Genomic DNA, 21,836 nt, shown 5'->3' with positions numbered 1-21,836 from the left:
TCTCAGGACCACTGAAGCTCACAGGTCCAGGGAATACTGCTTGTATTGCAGTCTCAGCAATGGCACCCCACAGCATTTGCGGTGTGCAACCTGCCTGTCATATGCAGCTGTCCCGATCCTTCTATTTCGAACTGTCATTTACTCTTCCCAGTGACTACAGAAATACGCTGGACAAACTTATGCACTATGAGGAAACTTCAAGTGGAGATTGAATCTCAAAATAAAGTTAAATGCTTTTCTTTTAAAGAGATCTGAATATAATATCTTCCTGGATCACACATCCTAAAATAACTGTGATTCTTTTCTTTAAAAAGCAAACAAACAATATCCTCCTCCAATTAAAAGAAAATTCTAAAATGGAATTGCCAAAATTGGACTGGATAACACATTCTTCCCTCTTACCTCTCCCATGCTGAAAAATACTTTCTGATTGCTAATTCCCAAATACCATCCTCGATTAAAAATAGAGGAGAGCTCCATCAGGCACCGTGTTTCAGGTTCTCTACAAGTTTCTGGGGCTCTCAGACTGCTTGCCAGCACCTCGCTAGGCACCAGATCCTTAAAACTGATTCTCACTTCTCTACTTATTTCTCCTTAAAAAGAAAAAAACTCAAAAGTTGGTTTGTGGAGGTTTGGGATCCAACAGCTATTTATGGAAAATATTTGCTGACTTTTCACCAGCTTTCTATCCATGGCCTAAAGGAAGCTGAAACGGTTTAGAGGTTGAAGAAATGAACCACGGAGCCTGAAACAGAGGCAATCGGGTCATCTCAAAAAGCAGGAATAGGAAATCTAAGTCACGCTTATGAGAAAGGCAATGAAAGACTTACCATTTTTTTCTTTTTCAAAAGAAGTCAATGGCCATTCAGGTTTAAATGAGAACAAAGCCTACAGGGGGGAAAAATTAAGGTAAATATTTGTAATAATGTGTCATTGCATTTTACATAATGGGCCAGCAGTCTTTGAAATCTGACAACATTCGTATCTATAGTTTTATTTGTTTTTTCTTATTTGCTTTCCCGAGGCAAGTCTCTCTTAGGCTGTCAGCCACCAAAGCAGAGAGCAAATAGAAGGACACTGAAGGGCATTCTGCCAACACGACCTCAGAATTATTTACACGCTGCAATAGAGACCATTATAATTCAGTTTCTGCATCGCTATACTCTTTGCCAATTAATATTCTAATGTGCCCCTTGAGGATGTGGCAAATGTTGGTTTAAGATAAAACAGCAAAGATAAATATTAGTGTGCCACATAAAGGTATTACTTTCCATGAGAGCAGTGCTTCTTAGTACAGACTACCCGGATTGCACCACCAGAGATTCTGGTCTCACTGGAGTGGAGTGCACAGCCTGCGCACCAGGATTTTCAAATACCTTCGTCCACCTCGTAATTATAATGAGCAACTACGATCAAGAAACAGTGCATTGGTGAATTACCAGAATGTTCTGTATTCTATTTGGAATACCATTAAAATTTGCCCTGATGAACTCATGTAAAAGGTTAAAAGGTAAACCTGCAGAGACTGGGTACAGTGGCTCATGCCTATAATTTCACCACCTTGGGAGGTTGAGGCAGGTATATAGCTTGAGCCCAGGAGTTTGAGATCAGCCTAGACTACATGGTGAAACTCCATCTCTATTAAAAATACAAAAATTAGCCAGGCATGGCTATAGTCCCAGCTACTCAGGAGGGTGGGAGGATGGCTTGAGCCCCCAGAGGCAAAGGTTGCAGTGAGCTATGATTGTGTCACTGCACTCCAGTCTGGATAACAGAATGAGACCCTAACTCAAGAAAAAAAAAATTTTAAAACAAAAGCTGAACCTGCAGAGAAATAGGGAGGGGACTGTAGAAAGATACATGGCTGAAGAAGTAGTGCAGCACTACCACACCCTAACCTGATATCTGGGGAAAGAGGCGAAACACAAAAGTCACACAAACAAAAGGTGGAGCTTGATTAGTCCAATCCTTGACACCCAGAAAAAAAAATCTTACAAGAGACCAGAAGATCAGGGGCCAGCAGACACTGGGCAGAAGTTCAGTGAAAATCAGTAAGGTCTCTAGGCTAGTCCACTTCTGCCCTGTTCTCCTGAGGCAGCAGTGGGAAGCAGCTGGCCCTCCTACTCCTCCCTGTAGCCCCTCGGGGCCTGCAGGCCTGAGTGCTGTCCATGGGGGCCCTAGGCCTCTGCTGGGATTTCCCTCTGCTGTGGGGATTTCCATGCTGGCCTAGAGGCCCATGGCAAGTATCCCAGTTGCCAGAGCCTGGAGGCAGGTGAGCAGTTGGTGGAAGGTGAGGGAGTGGTGTCAGAGAAGCCTCCCAACAGACAGCCTCAGCTTCCTGATGCTCAGAAGACCCCCTTTTCCTTCCATCTCTTCAGAGCCAGGGCCATCAGGTGGCCCACAAACTCCTTTTCTTCATACAAGCTGAGAAGGCTGTGAGCCAGCCACATAGCAGGGTGTTGAGAAGCCGTCACCCTGCCTGTTCCCCACTTCTCCTAGTTGCTGCTGGAAGGAAAGGGCTTTGCTCCCAGTTAAGGGAACTTGAGGTCCTAGTAAAGATTTCAGAGTGTGGGAGCAGAGGTGGAGGGGATGGTAACTTCCCTCTGTCCCTAATATCAGACAGAAACAAACAGCAAGAAATACAACACCTAATATTTAACATGTAATTTAGGAGGACATCAATTTTCATTAAGTGAAGTATCAAGGAAAAATGCTGATACTAATAGTCTTCCAGGATCCTCAGTCATTCTCATAACTTAAAAAAACTAAAGATTTTCTGAGCTAGATATGGTACTAATAATTATAATTTTTATAGTATATATCACATATACTGCAAAAAATATACATATACATATGTATAAAATATAATTATATATTTTTCTATAAATTCTTTACACTAGCATTTAATTCCCATAACACAATAATTACACATATTACTAAACATGTTTCATCGTTGAGTCATTTGGTTAAAATAACTCTATTCAGGGACATTTAATCCTTACAGCTCCTTGAACCAACAGCCTGCCAATTTAGTTACAGGTTCACAAATTACACGAAAAATTGTTCCTAGTATTGTCTTATGCTATCATAGCCTTTGTCTTTTTCTGTCTCTCCTTTCCTTTGTCAAAATATATCTGTCAGAGCAAGATTTCTGACCATGATAATCAGTAAATCTCTCCAAGAAACTACTATAAAATTGGATAAAGTTGTCAAAAAATAATTTTAGACCTTTAGAAACTAAGAAAAGACAAGAAAATAAGCAAACAAACCAACTGAGAAGCATTTATTCATTAAATAAAAGACGGACAGACTTTGGGCCTCCATGGCATTCTTGCTTGGGGCTGCTCCCTTCATCTCTCCAGCTCAGGGGTCTTGGTAGTTCTACCAGGGCAGGGCTGGTCATGAAAACCAGCAGCTTCGTGCTAGCAGGGCTCACTCATGCCTAGTGGGACTGTCAGTAAAAGTGATAGGACTAGTAACCCACACACCGCATAGCCTGAGATTGCTCTCACAGATGGGGTGCATTTCAGGCTGGCAGACTAACCAGACATTTAGCAGGGAGATCCTAGAAATGAGAGCACTGCAGAAAGCCTAAATAGGACCCCAGGCAGACTGGATGCTGCACACATGCTCAGGGGACACCCAGAAGGGCCCAGTTGAAAGTAAAATGCAGGGAAGACTTGAAAACTGTCAGAACTCAGAACATAATCCTGTTACACACAAAGACTTATCAACAGAAGGCTGAGGCTCTGCTGGCTTGAGATGTTTGAGCACAACATGTGACCCGTCGTTGAGTGAACACTCACCTATGAGATGCAGGGGAATTCCATGGGAAGCCAAGCTAATCAAATGAAAGAGTAATTTTAAAAAAAGAAAAGAAACAAACAGCTGCGTGACTTCAGTGGGGAAACAGGTTCTGCAGATTAAGTCCAGGCAACTTACTAAAACAACAAGAGCAGCAGCAACAAAAAAATGACAACCACCTTTGGGAGGAAAATCAGAATCCGGAGGTTTGACATCATGTTAAAATGACTGGTTTTCAACAAAATATGAGATAGGCAAAGAAATAAGATGGTACGACCCATATTCAGGAAACATATCAGTCAACAGACGCAGTCTTGGAGCAGGCCCTAATGTTGAATTTAGTACATGAAGAAACAATCCAAAATGAAGAAAGAAAAAAAAGACTGAAGAAAATACCAAGTAGGGCAGGAGAGGCCTGACGAGAAAACAGCAAGCTGTCACTGTCTCTGTACTTGGTCTCAGAAGAAGAAGGTGATAGGAAAACACAAAAAGTCTGTGGGGATAACGGCCACACACTGTAAGCACATAACAACACATTCTGAAAAGAGAGAATATTCTAAAAACAGACAATATATAGAAGTACAACAATTAAAAAATAATGGCTGACTTTTCAGGAAAACAGTAATATCTCATTTTATAAAAAAGGGGTCTGGTCTATCCACCTAGAGTTCTCTATATCCGAAAAATGAACATATATCCGGTAGTAACATCCTTCAAAGTAAAGATGAAATGAAGACATGTTCATATCAACTAAAGCTGAGAGACTTCTTCACCAGTAGACCTACATTGTGAGCAATACTAAAAATCAAGTTTTCATGCTGAAATACTAGTCTGAAAGTTGGTAACGTTGTTCTACAGGAAAGCTTACATAGTGCCTGAAATGGTAAAGAAGGAGATAAATACAGAATAGGATTGTTTCCTGATATATTTGAAAAAATAGATTTAAAGTTAAAATAAAAGCCTTGTAGTTTGAGACTTGTAATCTTTATAGTAGCAAATTGTACGACAGTAATAGCAAAAAAGATCAGGAAGGCAAATGGCATTATACAGTTGTAAGCCTCTTACATTACACATGAAGTGGTATTATGTTAATTCAAGACATACTACAGTAAAAGATATATAGACAGACAGTGATATGGTTTGGATTTGTGTCCCCACCCAAATCTCATGTCAAATTGTAATACCCAACGTTGGAGGTAGGGCCTGGTGGGACATGATTAGAAAATGGGACAGTTTCTCGTGAATAGTTTAACACTATAGCCCCCTTGGCAATGTTCTTGTGACAGTGAGTTTTTGTGAGATGTGGCTGTTTAAAAGTGTGTGGCACCACTCATCTTGGTCCTGCTCCTGCTTTGCTTTCTGTCATAAGTCAAAACTCCCTGAAGCCTCCGCAGAAGCAAATGCTGCCTTGCTTCCTATACAGCCTGCAGAACTGGGAGCCATTTAAACCTCTTTCCTTTATAAATTACCCAGTCTCAGGTACATCTTTGTAACAGTGTGAGAACAAACTAATACAGACAGATAGTGTATTAGTCTGTTTTCACATTGCTATAAAAAAATTTCCAAGGCTGGGTAATTTATGAAGGAAAGAGGTTTAATTAACTCACAGTTGCACATGGCTAGAGAGACCTCAGGAAACTTAACAATCATGGCAGAAGGCAAAGGGGTAGCAACTACCTTCTTCACATGGTGGCAGGAGAGAGAAGAATGAAGAGTGAATAAGGAAGAGCCCTTTATAAAACCGTCAGCTCTCATGAGTACTTATTGACTATCATGAGAACAGCATGGGAGAAACTGCTCACATGATCCAATCACCACCCACCAGGTATCTCCCTAGACATGTAGGGATTATGGGGATTACAATTCAAGATGACATTTGGTGGGGACACAGCCAAACCATATCAGATAGATGATTGATTGATATATAGATACACAGATATAGAAAGAATAGTCCATAGATCAACTACTGAAGAATAAAGTAAAAGGGTAAACATAAAAAGCCAAGAGAGGATATAAAATAGAACACTAAAAATACGGATGTTTCACAAAGGATTTGTATTTGGGCAATTTAAATTAGTTTTTAACAAGATAAATAACCCAATAAAAATGGGCAAAAGGTTTAGATAGACATTTCACAGAAGAAGATGTAAGAATGCTCAACACCGTTAGTAATCAGGGGAATAAAATTAAAGCCATTATAAGATACAACTACACACCCACTAGAATGGTTAACATTTAAAAGCCTAAAAATCCCAAATATTATTTATGGTCTTGCAATTCATCTCCTTGGTGTTCACCCAAAAGAAACGAAAACATATGTCCACCAAGTAACTTGTACAAGAATGTTCTTTGCAGCTTTATTCACAACAGCCAAAAACTAAAAGCAACATGATGTCCATTAACAGGAAAATGGATAAACTAATTGTAGTATATTTATACAATGGAAAATGCGTCAACCAAAGCAGAAAAAAAGGAATTAACTACTGATCCATGTGAGAATGTGGATGACTCTCAAAGACCATATGTTGAGGCCAGAGACAGGACGGGGAAGCCAGACACAAGAGTCTATTTATGTGAATTTCAAGAATAGGCAAAGACTGTATCAAAACATCTCATACACCTCATAAATATATACAGCTACTATGTACCCACAAAAAATTTAAGAACTAAAAAGTTAACAATATAGAAATGAAAGTAATAGACAAACAGGCAAAGCTAATTTGTCAGCATAAAATCTAAACAGAGATTGACTTTCTGGGGTGAGGGCTGGGGACTGACTGAGAGGAAGCATGAGGAAATTTTCTAGGGTGATGCAAAGTTCTATGTAAACATTCTGTGTCTTAACTGGGATGTGTACATTCATCAAAATTTGAAATTTGTGTATTTTACTATAATTATATTTAGGTAATATAATTTAATAGACTTCAATAAGAATACCCCCCAAACCCCACATTCTTCCTTTTTCCTCCATTTCATTGACTATGATTTCCCTTCAAAGCCACTGAAGAAAGGAAGGTATAGATTTGATACCAGAAGTTTTGCTTAGCTCCCAACTCTAAACACTCTTTTCAGTTTTTGACTGTGGTCATCCCCCAACTCCTGAAGAGGGAGGATTTTCCAAGAATAAAATCATGAGCAGATCTAGATTTAGACCACATTTTCTAGAACCTAAGAAATAAAATAAGCATATATCCTTTGCTAAACTACCTGCCTATCTGATAACCTGATTTTAGTATCTGATGTAGAACTTGGAAGCCATAAATTTGAAAATCCCAAATTGTGAATCAACAAATTAACCATTTATTTGAGGAACAAGTATCATATTTCTGAGCAGCACCCACAGAGTTTGGAAGAGAAGGTTTTACCCACTAAAAGCCATCCTAACTTACCTTTAAAAAGTTCATAAACCTCTAGTCAGCTACAGAACATGGGAGCATGGGGGCTGCAGAGTGACTAAAAAGGATTTTAAAACTATAAATATGGCTGGGCACAGTAGCTCATGCCTGTAATCCCAACACTTTGGGAGGGTGAGGCGGGTGGATCAACTGAGGCCAGGAGTTCAAGACCTATCTCACCAACATGGTTAAACCCCATCTCTACTAAAAATCCAAAATTAGCCAGTTATGGTGGTGTGTGTCTATAATCTCAGCTACTCAGGAGGTTGAGGCAGGAGTATCACTTAAACTCAGGAGGTGGAAGCTGCAGTGAGCTGAGATCATGCCACTGCCCTCTAGCCTGGGAGACAGAGTAAGACTCTGTCTTTAAAAAAAAAAAAAAATCAAACTTTATTTAAATTACTAAAAATTTAACCAATTAATCAAAATAAACTTTGTAAAAGAACTGAGCCAATCATTGTTGCCAATGCGCTAAAAACTCAGGGATCAGGACAGATGGAACAAAAATGTGAACAGATTTGTAGTCATGTTTACATGAGAAAATAATTCTTAATCCATATAAGGATCCTTTTATCTTTTCTAATTATCATTCTATAGATATTAACATGAGAGTACTCTCTGACTCCTTTAAAAAACCAGTTGCTCAAAATGCTCCTCACTTAAAGGAACTGGTGATGACAAGTGGGAAATGACATTTACTACTGGGGTACCTGGTGGAGCTGTTGACATCTCACCTCTGTGGGTTGATTAGAGATAAAATTCGGTTCTTTCAGAGCAAGGGGAATTCTAAGGATTCTTGGTAAGAAGATTTTGTTTTATTCCTTGGAATATGGAGAATAGCTGTGGCAGATATCCAGGAATTGTTTTCTTCAGCAAGTTCCAACATACTTTAACTGTTTTGAAAGAATTTGTGGTAGATCAGGATCCCAGAGGACAGACTCTGAGGCTCTGAGATTGCATGTAAAAGCTTTATGAAGGACTGCTTTTAGGATTGGGCCAAGAGAGGCTGGACTGGGATGCATGCATGGCAGAGGCCCCAGCCATCCTAGCAGAAGCCCTGGGACTGTGGTGGCTCCAGAGTTGTGCTGCACTGAGGCACACAGGACAGCCATTTGGTGTGGGAAGACCATGGGGATGGGACCTGACTTTGGACAAGGCAGCACTGATGGCCGAGGCCAGTTCTTGGAGGAGAATCAACTGGGAACCATCTACTGCCACACTCCCACAGCTGGAAGAACAAGTCCCTCTGTCCTGACATGGGACTTGAGTGTCTCACTGCCACCTCCATGCCACAGGTGCAGAGATTTTGAACCACTCCTTGAGACTGGCCAATGACTACATCACCACAGCAGTTGATGTATGTTAATACCAAAGTTAACCTAAACTATCATTTGTTTCTGTTCTTGCTACTATTTTTTGGCTTGCCTGTGACTCTGTAGAAGATTTGAATTTCTACTCCCTAAACTAAATTATGTCTATCATGTCTATCTTTTTACATAGATCATTCATTGGTGCTGTTCAGAATGGATCGGAAGGGCGAGCCCATATCTGCCGGAAAACACATTTCCATATCCAGAGAGAATCCCCACCCATCTTGCTCCTTCTAGCCTGATATTGCTTGGTTTAGGAGAAGACTTCCTAAAGTTAGGAAACTATGATGTCAGAGTTTGGATTTTAAATGAAACCTCTGTTTGTTGATACAGCTGGGAGTGATTTTGTGTGTGTGGTGGTAGAGGGGTCAGATTTACTGCCATTATGGGCAAAATATACTGATTCCTGCTTCTGCACTGAAATTTAACAATTACATCTTTCTGTATTACTGAAGCCATGGGCTGATGTGTGGCCCATGGAATGAAGCCTGTGAAGGTGGTTAACTGGATTCTTAGGCAAAGGGAGATCAGAACAGCCTGTCTATCTCTGGTATGCAAGGGTGGTGCCCAAACAGGGAGACAGAGGATCATTTTGTCCCAGAAAACAGCTGCTTTGGAATTTCTGTGGTTAGATATTTGGGGGAGAGTTGATAAAGTGGGGAAGATATAAAGGATAAAGTCAATAACCAAAGAAGAGGAGGATTATTTGAGAGAGAGAGAGAGAGAATAAAAAAGGTATTTTTCTTCTTCATCAATAATAACTGGATAAATTTTAACTCAAATGAAGAACAAAGAAGGTGGCGTGGAATGATTACTCCCTCATAATCACAACCTCTGCCCCATGGGTGAGCTAAGCTTGATGGCAAGAGATGATGATGGAAGTGGAAGAGTGGGAAGAGAAGAATAGAGATGTGAAGAAGGAGATGAACAATAAGACCAGAACTAAAACAGGAAATAGAAGACAGTTGCCTCCTAAATCCATGAACTTCCCCGAAGATCTTCTCTATTGGAAAACTTAAAATTTGCATATCCCTGCTGAAAACTTGAAGTTAAAGCATCAGAATTAGGAGAAAAGGCATGATACCTACAGTGAGAATAACTGTTTCAAGGCACCTCATGGCCATTTAATAGCCGCTTAGTATATATATGAAATGCAGCAAGAGAGTCAATATAAAAATAAATACATATGAATGACAGTGTTTTATACTCTATAAGGGGATGCACAAATTTAATGCCAGATTTTGTCAAAGACAATGCATTTTTGTGGTTAGTTCTCTGAATCAAGATGTAAACAACCCAGATCTTTCCTTCTTTTTATTTAGCTTTGTTGCACACCAATTAAAGAGGCATTTTAAATATTTTCACCCCTGAGTTGGTGAGATAATACTTTCTCCCTAAGGCATTAGCAGTGATCTATCAGTAAACTTCAACTTTTCTTTTTTTTGACACAGAGTTTCGCTCTTGTTACCCAGGCTGGAGTGCAATGGTGCAATCTCGGCTCACCGCAACCTCCGCTTCCTGGGTTCAGGCAATTCTCCTGCCTCAGCCTCCTTAGTAGCTGGGATTACAAGCACACGCCACCATGCCCAGCTAATTTTTTGTATTTTTAGTAGAGATGGGGTTTCACCATGTTGACCAGGATGGCCTCGATCTCTTGATCTCATCATCCACCCGCCTCGGCCTCCCAAAGTGCTAGGATTACAGGCGTGAGCCACCGCGCCCAGCCAGTAAACTTTAACTTTTATGAAAAGCAGGCATTTACCAAATTCATGTTGCTCTGACATTGTATGGCAATAAAACTAAACCTCCTTTGCATAAAAATTTGTATTCCTTTTTATTTTTATTTTATTTATTTATTTATTTTTTAATTTTTTATTGCATTTTAGGTTTTGGGGTACATGTGCAGAACATGCAAGACAGGTGCATAGGTACACACATGGCAGTGTGTTTTGCTTCCTTTCTCCCCTTCACCCGCATTTGGCTTTTCTCCCAAGGCCATCCCTCCCCAGCTCCCCCCCCCGCTGGCCCTCCCCTTTTCCCCCCAATAGACCCCAGTGTTTAGTACTCCCCTCCCTGTGTCCATGTGCTCTCATTTTTCATCACCCACCTATGAGTGAGAATATGCAGTATTTCATTTTCTGTTCCTGTGTCAGCTTGCTGAGAATGATGTTCTCCAGATTCATCCATGTCCCTACAAATAACACAAATTCATCATTTCTGATTGCTGCATAATATTACATGGTGTATATGTGCCACATCTTCCCAAACCAGTCTATCATCAATGGGCATTTGGGTTGGTTCCAGGTCTTTGCTATTGTAAACAGTGCTGCAATGAACATTCGTGTGCATGTGTCCTTATAGTAGAATGATTTATAGTCCTTTGGATATATACCCAGTAATGGGATTGCTGGGTCAAATGGAATTTCTATTTCTAAGGCCTTGAGGAATCGCCACATTGTCTTCCACAATGGTTGAACTAATTTACACTCCCACCAACAGTGTAAAAGTGTTCCTTTTTCTCCACATCCTCTCCAGCATCTGTTGTCTCCAGATTTTTTAATGATCGCCATTCTAACTGGCGTGAGATGGTATCTCAATGTGGTTCTGATTTGCATCTCTCTAATGACCAGTGATGATGAGCATTTTTTCATATGATTGTTGGCCTCATGTATGTCTTCTTTTGAAAAGTGTTTGTTCATATCCTTTGTCCATTTTTGAATGGACTTGATTTTTCCTGTAAATCTGTTTGAGTTCTTTGTAAATTCTGGATATCAGCCCTTTGTCAGATGGGTAAACTGCAAAAATTGTTTCCCATTCTGTTGGTTGCCGATTCACTCTAGTGACTGTTTCTTTTGCCGTGCAGAAGCTGTGCAGTTTGATCAGGTCCCATTTGTCTATTTTGGCTATTGTTGCCAATGCTTTTGGTGTTTGGGTCATGAAGTCCTTGCCTACTCCTATGTCCTGAATGGTTTTGCCTAGATTTTCTTCTAGGGTTTTTATGGTGCCAGGTCTTATGTTTAAGTCTTTAATCCATCTGGAGTTAATTTTAGTGTAAGGTGTCAGGAAGGGGTCCAGTTTCTGCTTTCTGCACATGGCTAGCCAGTTTTCCCAACACCATTTATTAAACAGGGAACCCTTTCCCCTGCTTGTTTTTGTCAGGTTTATCAAAGATTGCATGGTTGTAGATATGTTGTGTTGCCTCCGATGCCTCTGTTTTGTTCCATTGGTCTATATCTCTGTTTTGGTACCAGTACCATGCTGTTTTGATTACTGTTGCCTTGTAGTATAGTTTGAAATCCAGTAGTGTGATGCCCCCCCTGTGTTCTTTTTGCTTAGAATTGACTTGGCTATGCAGGCTTTCTTTTGGTTCCATATGAAGTTCATGGTAGTTTTCTCCAGTTCGGTGAAGAAAGTCAATGGTAGCTTGATGGAGATAGCATTGATTCTGTAAATTACTTTGGGCAATATAGCCATTTTCATGATATTGATTCTTCCTAACCATGAACATAAAATATTTCTCCATCTGTTTGTGTCCTCTCTTATTTCGTTGAGCAGTGGTTTGTGGTTTTCCTTGAAAAGGTCCCTTATGTTCCTTGTGAGTTGTATTCCTAGGTATTTTATTCTTTTTGTAGCAATTGTGAATGGCAGTTCCTTCTTGATTTGGCTCTCTTTAAGTCTGTTATTGGTGTTATAGGAATGCTTGTGATTTTTGCACATTGATTTTATATGCTGAGACTTTGCTGAAGTTGCTTATCAGTTTCAGGAGTTTTTGGGCTGAGGCGATGTGGTCTTCTAGGTATACTATCATGTCGTCTGCAAATAGAGACAATTTGGCTTCCACCTTTCCTATTTGAATGCCCTTTATTTCTTTTTCTTGCCTGATAGCTCTGGCTAGAACTTCCAGTACTATACTGAATAGGAGTGGTGAGAGAGGGCATCCTTGTCTAGTGCCGGATTTCAAAGGGAATGCTTCCAGTTTTTGCCCATTCAGTATGATATTGGCTGTTGGTTTGTCGTAAATAGCTTTTATTACTTTGAGATACGTTCCGTCGATACTGAGTTTATTGAGGGTTTTTAGCATAAAGGGCTGTTGAATTTTGTCGAATGCCTTCTCTGCGTCAATTGAGATAATCATGTGGTTTTTGTTTTTGGTTCTGTTTATGTGGTGAATTACGTTGATAGACTTGCGTATGTTGAACCAGCCTTGCATCCCCAGGATGAATCCTACTTGATCATGATGGATAAGGTTTTTGATTTGCTCTTGCAATCGGCTTGCCAATATTTTATTGAAGATTTTTGCATCTATGTTCATCATGAATATTGGCCTGAAGTTTTCTTTTCTTGTTGGGTCTATGCCGGGTTTTGGTATCAGGATGATGTTGGTCTCATAAAATGATTTGGGAAGGATTCCCTCTTTTTGGATTATTTGGAATAGTTTCAGAAGAATGGTACCAGCTCCTCTTTGTGTGTCTGGTAGAATTCGGCTGTGAACCCATCTGGACCTGGGCTTTTTTTGTGTGGTAGGCTCTTAATTGCTGCCTCGACTTCAGACCTTGTTATTGGTCTATTCGTAGTTTCAGCTTCCTCCTGGTTTAGGCTTGGGAGGACAAAGGTGTCCAGGAATTTATCCATTTCTTCCAGGTTTACTAGTTTATGTGCATAGAGTTGTTTGTAATATTCTCTGATGATGGTTTGAATTTCTGTGGAATCTGTGGTGATTTCCCCTTTATCATTTTTTATTGCATCTATTTGGTTGTTCTCTCTTTTCTATCAATCTGGCTAGTGGTTTGTCTATTTTGTTGATCATTTCAAAAAACCAGTTCTTGGATTTATTGATTTTTTGAAGGGTTTTTCATGTCTCTATCTCCTTCAGTTCTGCTCTGATCTTAGTTATTTCTTGTCTTCTGCTAGGTTTTGAGTTTTTTTGGTCTTCCTCCTCTAGCTCTTTCAATTTTGATGATAGGGTGTCAATTTTGGATGTCTCCATTCTCCTCATATGGGCACTTATTGCTATATACTTTCCTCTAGAGACTGCTTTAAATGTGTCCCAGAGGTTCTGGCATGTTGTGTCTTCGTTCTCATTGGTTTCGAAGAACTTCTTTATTTCTGCCTTCATTTCATTGTTTATCCAGTCAACATTCAAGAGCGAGTTGTTCAGTTTCCATGAACTGTGTGGTTCTGGGTTGGTTTCTGAATTCTGAGTTCTGAGTTCTAACTTGATTGCACTATGGTCTGAGAGACTGTTTGTTATGATTTCAGTTGTTTTGCATTTGCTGAGGAGTGCTTTACTTCCAATTATGTGGTCAATTTTAGAGTAGGTGTGATGTGGTGCTGAGAAGAATGTATATTCTGTGGATTTTGGGTGGAGAGTTCTGTAAATGTCTATCAGGTTTCCTTGCTCCAGGTCTGAGTTCAAGCCCTGGATATCCTTGTTGATTTTCTGTCTGGTTGATCTATTATTGACAGTGGAGTGTTAAAGTCTCCCACTATTATTGTGTGGGAGTCTAAGTCCTTTTGTAAGTCATTAAGAACTTGCCTTATGTATCTGGGTGCTCCTGTACTGGATCCATATATGTTTAGGATCGTTAGCTCTTCTTGTTGTATCGATCCTTTTACCATTATGTAATGGCCTTCTTTGTCTCTTTTCATCTCTGTTGCTTTAAATTCTATTTTATCAGTGATGAGAATTGCAACTCCAGCTTTTTTTTGCTCTCCATTTGCTTGGTAAATCTTCCTCCATCCCTTTATTTTGAGCCTTTGTGTATCCTTGCATGTGAGATGGGTTTCCTGGATACAGCACACCCATGGGTTTCGGTTTTTTATCCAATTTGCCAGTCTGTGTCTTTTGATTGGTACATTTAGTCCATTTATATTTAGGGTTAATATTGTTATGTGTGAATTTGATACTGCCATTTTGATGCTAGCTGGCTGTTTTGCTCGTTAGTTGATGTAGATTCTTCATTATGTTGATGCTCTTTAGCATTTAGTGTGATTTTGGAATGGCTGGTGCTGGTTGTTCCTTTCTATGTGTAGTGCCTCTTTCAGGAGCTCTTGTAAAGCAGGCCTGGTGGTGACAAACTCTCTGAGTACTTGCTTGTTCACAAAGGATTTTATTTTTCCTTCACTTATGAAGCTCAGTTTGTCTGAATATGAAATTCTGGGTTGAAAGTTCTTTTCTTTAAGGATGTTGAATATTGGCCCCCACTCTCTTCTGGCTTGTAGAGTTTCTGCCGAGGGATCTGCTGTGAGTCTGATGGGCTTCCCTTTGTAGGTGACCCGACCTTTCTCTCTGGCTGCCCTTAGTATTTTCTCCTTCATTTCAACCCTGGTGAATCTGACGATTATGTGCCTTGGGGTTGCTCTTCTTGCAGAATATCTTTGTGGTGTTTTCTGTATTTCCTGCATTTGAGTGTTGGCCTGCCTTGCTAGGTGGGGGAAATTTTCCTGGATGATGTCCTGAAGAGTATTTTCCAGCTTGGATTCATTCCCTTCGTTCCTTTTGGTACACCTATCAAACGTAGGTTAGGTCTCTTCACATACTCCCACATTTCTTGGAGACTTTGTTCATTCCTTTTTGTACTTTTTTCTCTAATCTTGGTTTCTCATTTTATTTCACTGAGTTCATCTTCAACTTCTGATATTCTTTCTTCTGCTTGGTCAATTTGGCTACTGAAACTTGTGCGTGCTTCATGAAGTTCTTGTATTGTGTTTTTCAGCTCCTTTAATCATTCATATTCCTCTCTAAGTTATCCATTCTTGTTATCATTTCCTCAAATCTTTTTTCAAGGTTCTTAGTTTCTTTGCATTGATTTAAAACATGTTCTTTTAGCTCACAAAAGTTTCTCATTATCCACCTTCTGAAGTCTAATTCTGTCATTTCATCACAGTCATTCTCCGTCCAGCTTTGTTCCCTTGCTGGTGAGGAGTTCTGGTCCTTTGTAGGAGTCACGGTGTTCTGGTTTCGGGTGTTTTCTCCTTTTTGCACTGGTTTCTTCCCATATTTGTGGATTTATCCACCTGTCATCCGAGTAGTTGCTGACTTTTCGATTGGGTCTCTGAGTGGATGCCGAGATTGTTGATGATGAAGTATTTCTGTTACTTGGTTTTCCTTCTACCAGTCTAGTCCCTCCACTGTTCGACTGCTGAGGTCCACTCCAGGCCCTGCTTGTCTGCAGAACAGTGAGGGATGCTACCAGTTTGTTTTTCTGCTATCTTTCTCCCAGAATGATGCCTGCCAAATGTCAGTCTTCTGGATATAGGGGGTCAGGGAGCTGCTTGAGGAGACAGTCTGTACTTTATAGGAGCTCAAGTGCTGATCTGTGAGCTCTGTTGTTCATTCAGGGCTGTTAGGCTGCTACATTTAATTCTGCTGTAGCAGAACTCATTTTAAAAACCCTTTTTTTCTCAGATGCTCTGTCTCGGGGGGTTGGGGTTTTCTTTATGTGTCCGTTGCGCTGTCCTGCCCAGCTAGGAGGCAGTCTAGTCACTATTTGCCTGCCGAGGCTCCGCCCTGCTGGTGTGAGGTCCGCCCTGTTGCTGCAGGCTCTGCCCTGCTGCCACAGGCTATGCCCTGTGGCAGAGTCTCTCTGTTGTGGCGGGTTGCCTCGTCAGCAATGGGAGTGTACCTCAGTAGGGGCAGGTTGCCTCAGTAATGGCAAACGCTTCTCCCCCACTGAGCTGCACCATCCTGGGTTCAGCTGTGCCTGAGTGAAACTCTTCACCTGGAGCATTTGGAATCGCCATTTTGTTTGTCCCACTGCCCTGACCCAAACGCCGTTTCCCTGGAATCTCCTGGCCTGGCTCACTGTCCAAGTCCCGTTCAATCAGATGGATATGCCAATCTGCCCTCTCAAGTCTCAGATTGCCGGTTCAACAGGGCACCCGGACCAGTGCGCTTTGTGCGGAGTGCTGTGGAGCGCCGCTGCGCTGCAGTGCCGGCCGCTGGCTGCACCGGCCGCCAGCTGCACCATCCAAACCCACTTTGCTGGCATCCCACGTCTCTTTTATACCTGGGAATTTTCCCGTTCTGTGGGCAACAAAGATCCGTCTGGAAATGCGGCCCTGACTGACCCTCTGCACGTTCACCGAGAGCTTCAATCCTGGGTTGTTCTCACCGCGCCATCTTGAGTCCGTCAAAAGTCTGTATTCCTTTTTAAAACTATTTTAATGTTCCTAATGGTGACTCCCTGCCAATACCAAATACTATTATCATCCACCTAAACTGCTTATGAATCACCAAATAAAGATAAAAAGAGGAACAGTTTTGGTTACTGTGACAAATGTACTTATTTTATTTCAGCTCTTTCAGAACTAGTCTTTTGTTGATATGGGAACCCAAAGACCCCTTACTGCATGAGAACACTAGGATTTTACTGGAGCCACTCACCTCTAGTGAAGAAAGGAATCCAAACAGGTAGGTAGATGCACATTTTCATATGCTTTTCAGCTGCCCTTTTTCCTCCACTCTGCACTCACAAGTATGTGGGCACATATTTTCCAAACTCCATTTTGCTCCCTTGCTTATGCATTCAGTACAGAATTCTCCCTGATCCAGAATGTAGTACTCATGTGTTGATAGAGCTGAGTGGTTAACCCAGAAAACTTTTCTAATCTTCCTCCTCTTCCCTTGATTCACTTGTTATTTTTGGAAAACCTTTAAGGAGTTTGCACCTCCACAAAGATAACAGCCAGATGATGAATATAGCAAAAAAAATAAAAAGAAAAAAAAGAAGGAAGCAAAAATCTTGCTTACACACTTGATGTAAAGGATGACATCTGGATACCATAAGGCAGATATCTCATTTTCTGGTAAAAACTGTTTCCTGGTTTTTCTGTTATGGAAGCATAATGCAAGAGACATTTTTAAAAGTTGTCTCTACTCCAGAGCAACTCTTTCTTGTCTAGGTGTCTGCCTAGCCTGTTTTAAGTGAAATGTTAACAAGTACTGAAAATTCAGTGTGCCTGCTGTTGAAAATTCATAGTAGTAATCACTAACCACTAATCCTGATCACCAATACTCACAAAGGGATGCTTCTTTCCATAGGGAATAGGCTCTAAAAAACTTTTTTTTTTTCATTTTCAAGCTCTATGAATGATACTCAGAATAAAAAAAAAGATAACTCCAAAATTCCAAGTAATCTGAAAAATCCATTTATAGAATACGACAAAATCTGACTGAAGCCTTTCCTCCCTCCCAGAGCTCTGTTCAATTTTGGTCAATGCTTATGTCCTCTGATGTCTGAGGACTTTGAGGTGTCATCCTGAGACAGCGATCTACATCTGATTTTGCACGTAAGAAACTAACTTGATGCAGATTGCATATTTTGCTGTTAGGTCATGGTGAGAAAAAAAAAAAACCTGGACTTACTCTACTTGTATTTAATGCCTCTGGGAAGTGAGTATTCTCAGTAGCAAGGCCTTTCATGCCTTTGTGCTTAAGCATTGCCTCCACTTGAAATACTCCCCCTTCTCCAATTCTCAACCTGTTAAAATATTCTGAATCTTACTGAAATACCAACTCCTCTCTAGAGTGCTTCCTTACTCCCCACAGTTAGAATGTAAGGATCCTGCTTCTGCATTTTCTGTAAAGTATTTTTGTCTATTTTGCACCTATATATCCTTTTTATCATTGTTAATTTCATATCTATGATTCCTTTTCTCCAGAGAAATTCTTAATTTTTCTCAATGCTCCACATACAAAGGACAGATGGAAGTAGGACCTGGTTCGAACTACATTATTTTGTCTCTGATATCTAAGTTATGTTTTGTTCAAGAAGATTTTTAAAACTCCTGATCTAGAAGTTCTCTTTTTACTACATATCCAGAATTTCCCAGAGAAACACATTTTCCATGTCTCCTAACCTTACACTTTTTTTATGCTATAATAAAGACATTGCAGAGACCAAAAATATAAATCCCTGTTTTTGAGAGCTGCTCGTAGCTCAGAAAATCAAAGAAGGATTCTTCTATACACCTTGAAAAAGCAAAGGTAAGACTCTAACCCAGAAGGACAGCAATTTGGAGATGTTTGTTTTATTCTGGTTCCCTGGCTATGATGGGAAAAAGTAACCTCCACCCTGCATCTCCTCCAGTTAACTTACCCCCTACAAAGGTTGAGCAGACTCTTGCCCCAGAATCAATTCTTCACAAAAGCAAACTACAATCCAACTAGCAGAAACATTGTGCCGAGGATAAACACACATAAAAGACATTTAAGTGATTTATTGTATCATGAACTTCAAAAAGTATACTCTATGTAAAACGTAGAGTAGAAAAAGCAGAGACTAATCTGTCACCACATCCTTCTGCTCTCTTGTCCCCATGATTCTTGTATTTCTCAGAACTTTTCTCAAACAACTAATTGGTTTCTATTTCTAAAGGCAGACAATTTAAACAAACGTTTCAATGAAATTGATTCATGAGACTTGTTATTCCTAACTGTGTAATTGCTGGCCTTGAAATCATCTTCTTAAGGGCAAAGAGTGAATCTAGAATACAATACGAGAGGAGAAAATGCAATCTGAGATGCCCATATTAACGTGTGCTTCCTTAAAAATAAAATACATTATTTTTCTCATAATCATTTTAGCACCATAGAAAGAAATACCAGCAACTTTTGTACAGTTTTAGCTTAACTCTTAACCTTAGATGCTCCTGTCCTCTAGATAAAAGTGACCACGCAGCTATTTTAGTGACAGTACGACAGTTTCAGGACTATCTGTAAGGAGAAAACAAGGACCGTATTTCCCATGTCTGCCCATCCATCCCAATTTTCTAGGATAACTAAGAGAAAGGGAGGGAATGAGTCAATTTTTGAGACCGTTCAGGAAAAACCCTGCTATCGTGCACAGTTTGGAATTACTCAAATACCAGTAACAGGTAGCCCTGGGCAAGGACCCATAGAAAAGGCCAAGAGACATCGGCTCCTTTGTTAGCCGCCAGCACAGGCTGTCTTCCGAACAGGGCAAGGCATATAGCCAGGTAACGCTGGCTCTACTGTGCCCAGGTACTTGCAACATGCCCTAGAAAAAGGTTCTAAAATTATCCATGAGTTGTATCACTACTAAAGGTGATTAGTGTGCAAAGTATGCGAGTTATATTTATTTAGGATTCTACTGAGGGCTCACAATTAGAGTGGCATGACTCACTATACTTACTGTGGCTTCCCTGCCATTTCCAGCCTCCTTCATAGGCTTCAGCATCTGTCAGGACACTGCTAGACATGGAAATGCAGCATTACTTTTAATAGATCCTTGTTCAGGGAGAAATCTGTTACCTTATAAACTATGCTAATGTTCTATTTTTCTGAAGTCCTAGAGAATACATGAAAAGCAAGTTTCACTTTGTTACCTGTTTATTTTGTTAGAAGTATTTGCAGTTTTGGGAAGGATAAAAGTCCCTTCCCCTTTAAGAAGCCAGGTGGTAATTAACAGTTGCACCTTTCATCTAGGCAAATCATTCAGGAAAGAATGACTTAGGGACAGTACCAGGCACACAACATTATGTTCTGACTATCCCTTTAGAAGGCAATTCAGTGCCAGGAAAGAAGAAAACAAGGGGCTATGAAAATGTGAGGCTCCAGATGGCAAAGGGATGGATTCAGAGGAGAAATCTTGTATTTATTATTTCCACCAAGTAATAGGAGAAATTAATACCTATTTTCTAAATAGTGGTTTAACACAAGATAAAAATTATTATGCCAGAAATTAATTTAGAAAATACTCATAGTATATGATGTATAAACCCATGTATGTAATAGCCATAGTAAAACTAGAGATCAACATTGATCGGTTAAGCCACAAATTACTTTTCACTAATGTTTTATGCAACCCTCATCCCCAATCACCCTTTAAACAGTTATCTTACTGAATTATGAGTCCATAATTGGCAGTAACAACAACAAACAGATTTGCTATAGTAAAAAAAAGAAAATCACTGATAAATACAGAACACTTTACATCTCCACCTTGTGGAGAATTAGTTGCACGTGCATGTTTATAGAAGCACAACTGGCAACTGCAAAAATGCAGAACCCAAATATCCACCAATCAACAAGTAGATAAAGAAACTGATACATATATACACACACGCACGCGCACGCGTGCACACACACACATAATGGAACTGTAATATATACACACACACACACACACACAATGGAATACTGCTCAGCCATAAAGAGGAATGAATTAATGGCGTTCACAGCAACCTGGATAGAATTTGAGACCATCTAAGTGAAGTAATTTAGGAATGAAAAACGAAACCGCATATTCTCACTCATAAGTGACAGCTAAGCTCTGAGGATGCAAAGACAGAAGAATGACACAACAGACTTTGGGGACTCAATGGGGAAGGGTGAGAAGGGGTGAGGGATAAACGACCACAATTTGGGTCTAGTATATATCGCTCAGGTGATACGTGCACTAAAATCTCACAAATTACCACTGAGGAACTTACTCATGTAACCAAACGTCAACTGTTCCCCAATAACCTATGGAAGTAAAAAATAAAAAGAAGAAACAACTATTATAACCTCAGAAAATGTCTGTAGAGAACAAATTTACTTCACAAGTAAAAAGCACATATGAATAAGACTAAATACTGAAAAGATCTCAGTTTACCCAAGATTCATGTAATACATTAAATGTAGTTAAAATATACCAATGAGATACTTCTTTTTCAAAAATATTTTATTTAACAAAATATTCTAAAATTTTCCCAGGAGAATGAACTACAAAATATCTAAGAAAAATGTTTTAAATCATAAGAAAGATAAAAGTAATAATAACCAGAGGGAATTCATTAAAGTCAATAAGCCATATTAAAAAACGGTAACAATTAAAATACTGTGGTAGAAGTCTGGGAATAAACAGATCAATAGAATAAAACATAAAGTTCTAAACTAATGCAAGTGCATGTAAAACATGGTTTGAGAAGGTTTTATGTAAAATCATTAGAAGACTAATGTATTATTCAGGTGATAGGCTACATGTAAGGGAGAATGTTAACTTCCGCCCTCATTTGATATGTATACCATATCAAATTCCAGACATACTCAAGAACTAAACATAACAATAGCACCATGTTTTAAATCTGGTAGGAAACATTATGAACATCTTTCTGATCTTGGAGGAAGGATATTCTGAATAAACAAACATTTAAGGACAAAATTAACTTCTAAAAATTATTAAATCTAACTATCTAAGAAGCCTAACTTCTGAACATTAAAAGTGCCATAATAAAATTTAAAACAAATGGAAACTTCACA

At 39.8% G+C, this 21,836-nt stretch overlaps 1 long non-coding RNA gene across 1 annotated transcript; it reads right to left on the bottom strand.

Annotated features, from left to right (window-relative positions):
- Positions 1–382: 382 nt before the first annotated feature.
- On the bottom strand, positions 383–20,310 carry LOC144577544 (uncharacterized). Its single transcript, XR_013521682.1, has 3 exons — positions 19,726–20,310; positions 10,677–10,760; positions 383–888 (listed from the first exon to the last, which is right to left on the bottom strand). It is a non-coding gene; the product is annotated as an uncharacterized LOC144577544 (long non-coding RNA).
- Between the last annotated feature and the right edge of the window lie 1,526 nt (positions 20,311–21,836).

The sequence above is a fragment of the Callithrix jacchus genome, chromosome 8, assembly GCF_049354715.1.
Source record: "Callithrix jacchus isolate 240 chromosome 8, calJac240_pri, whole genome shotgun sequence".
In the NCBI taxonomy this organism is placed as follows: Eukaryota; Metazoa; Chordata; class Mammalia; order Primates; family Cebidae; genus Callithrix; species Callithrix jacchus.
This window is presented reverse-complemented; position numbering and strand designations above follow the sequence as displayed.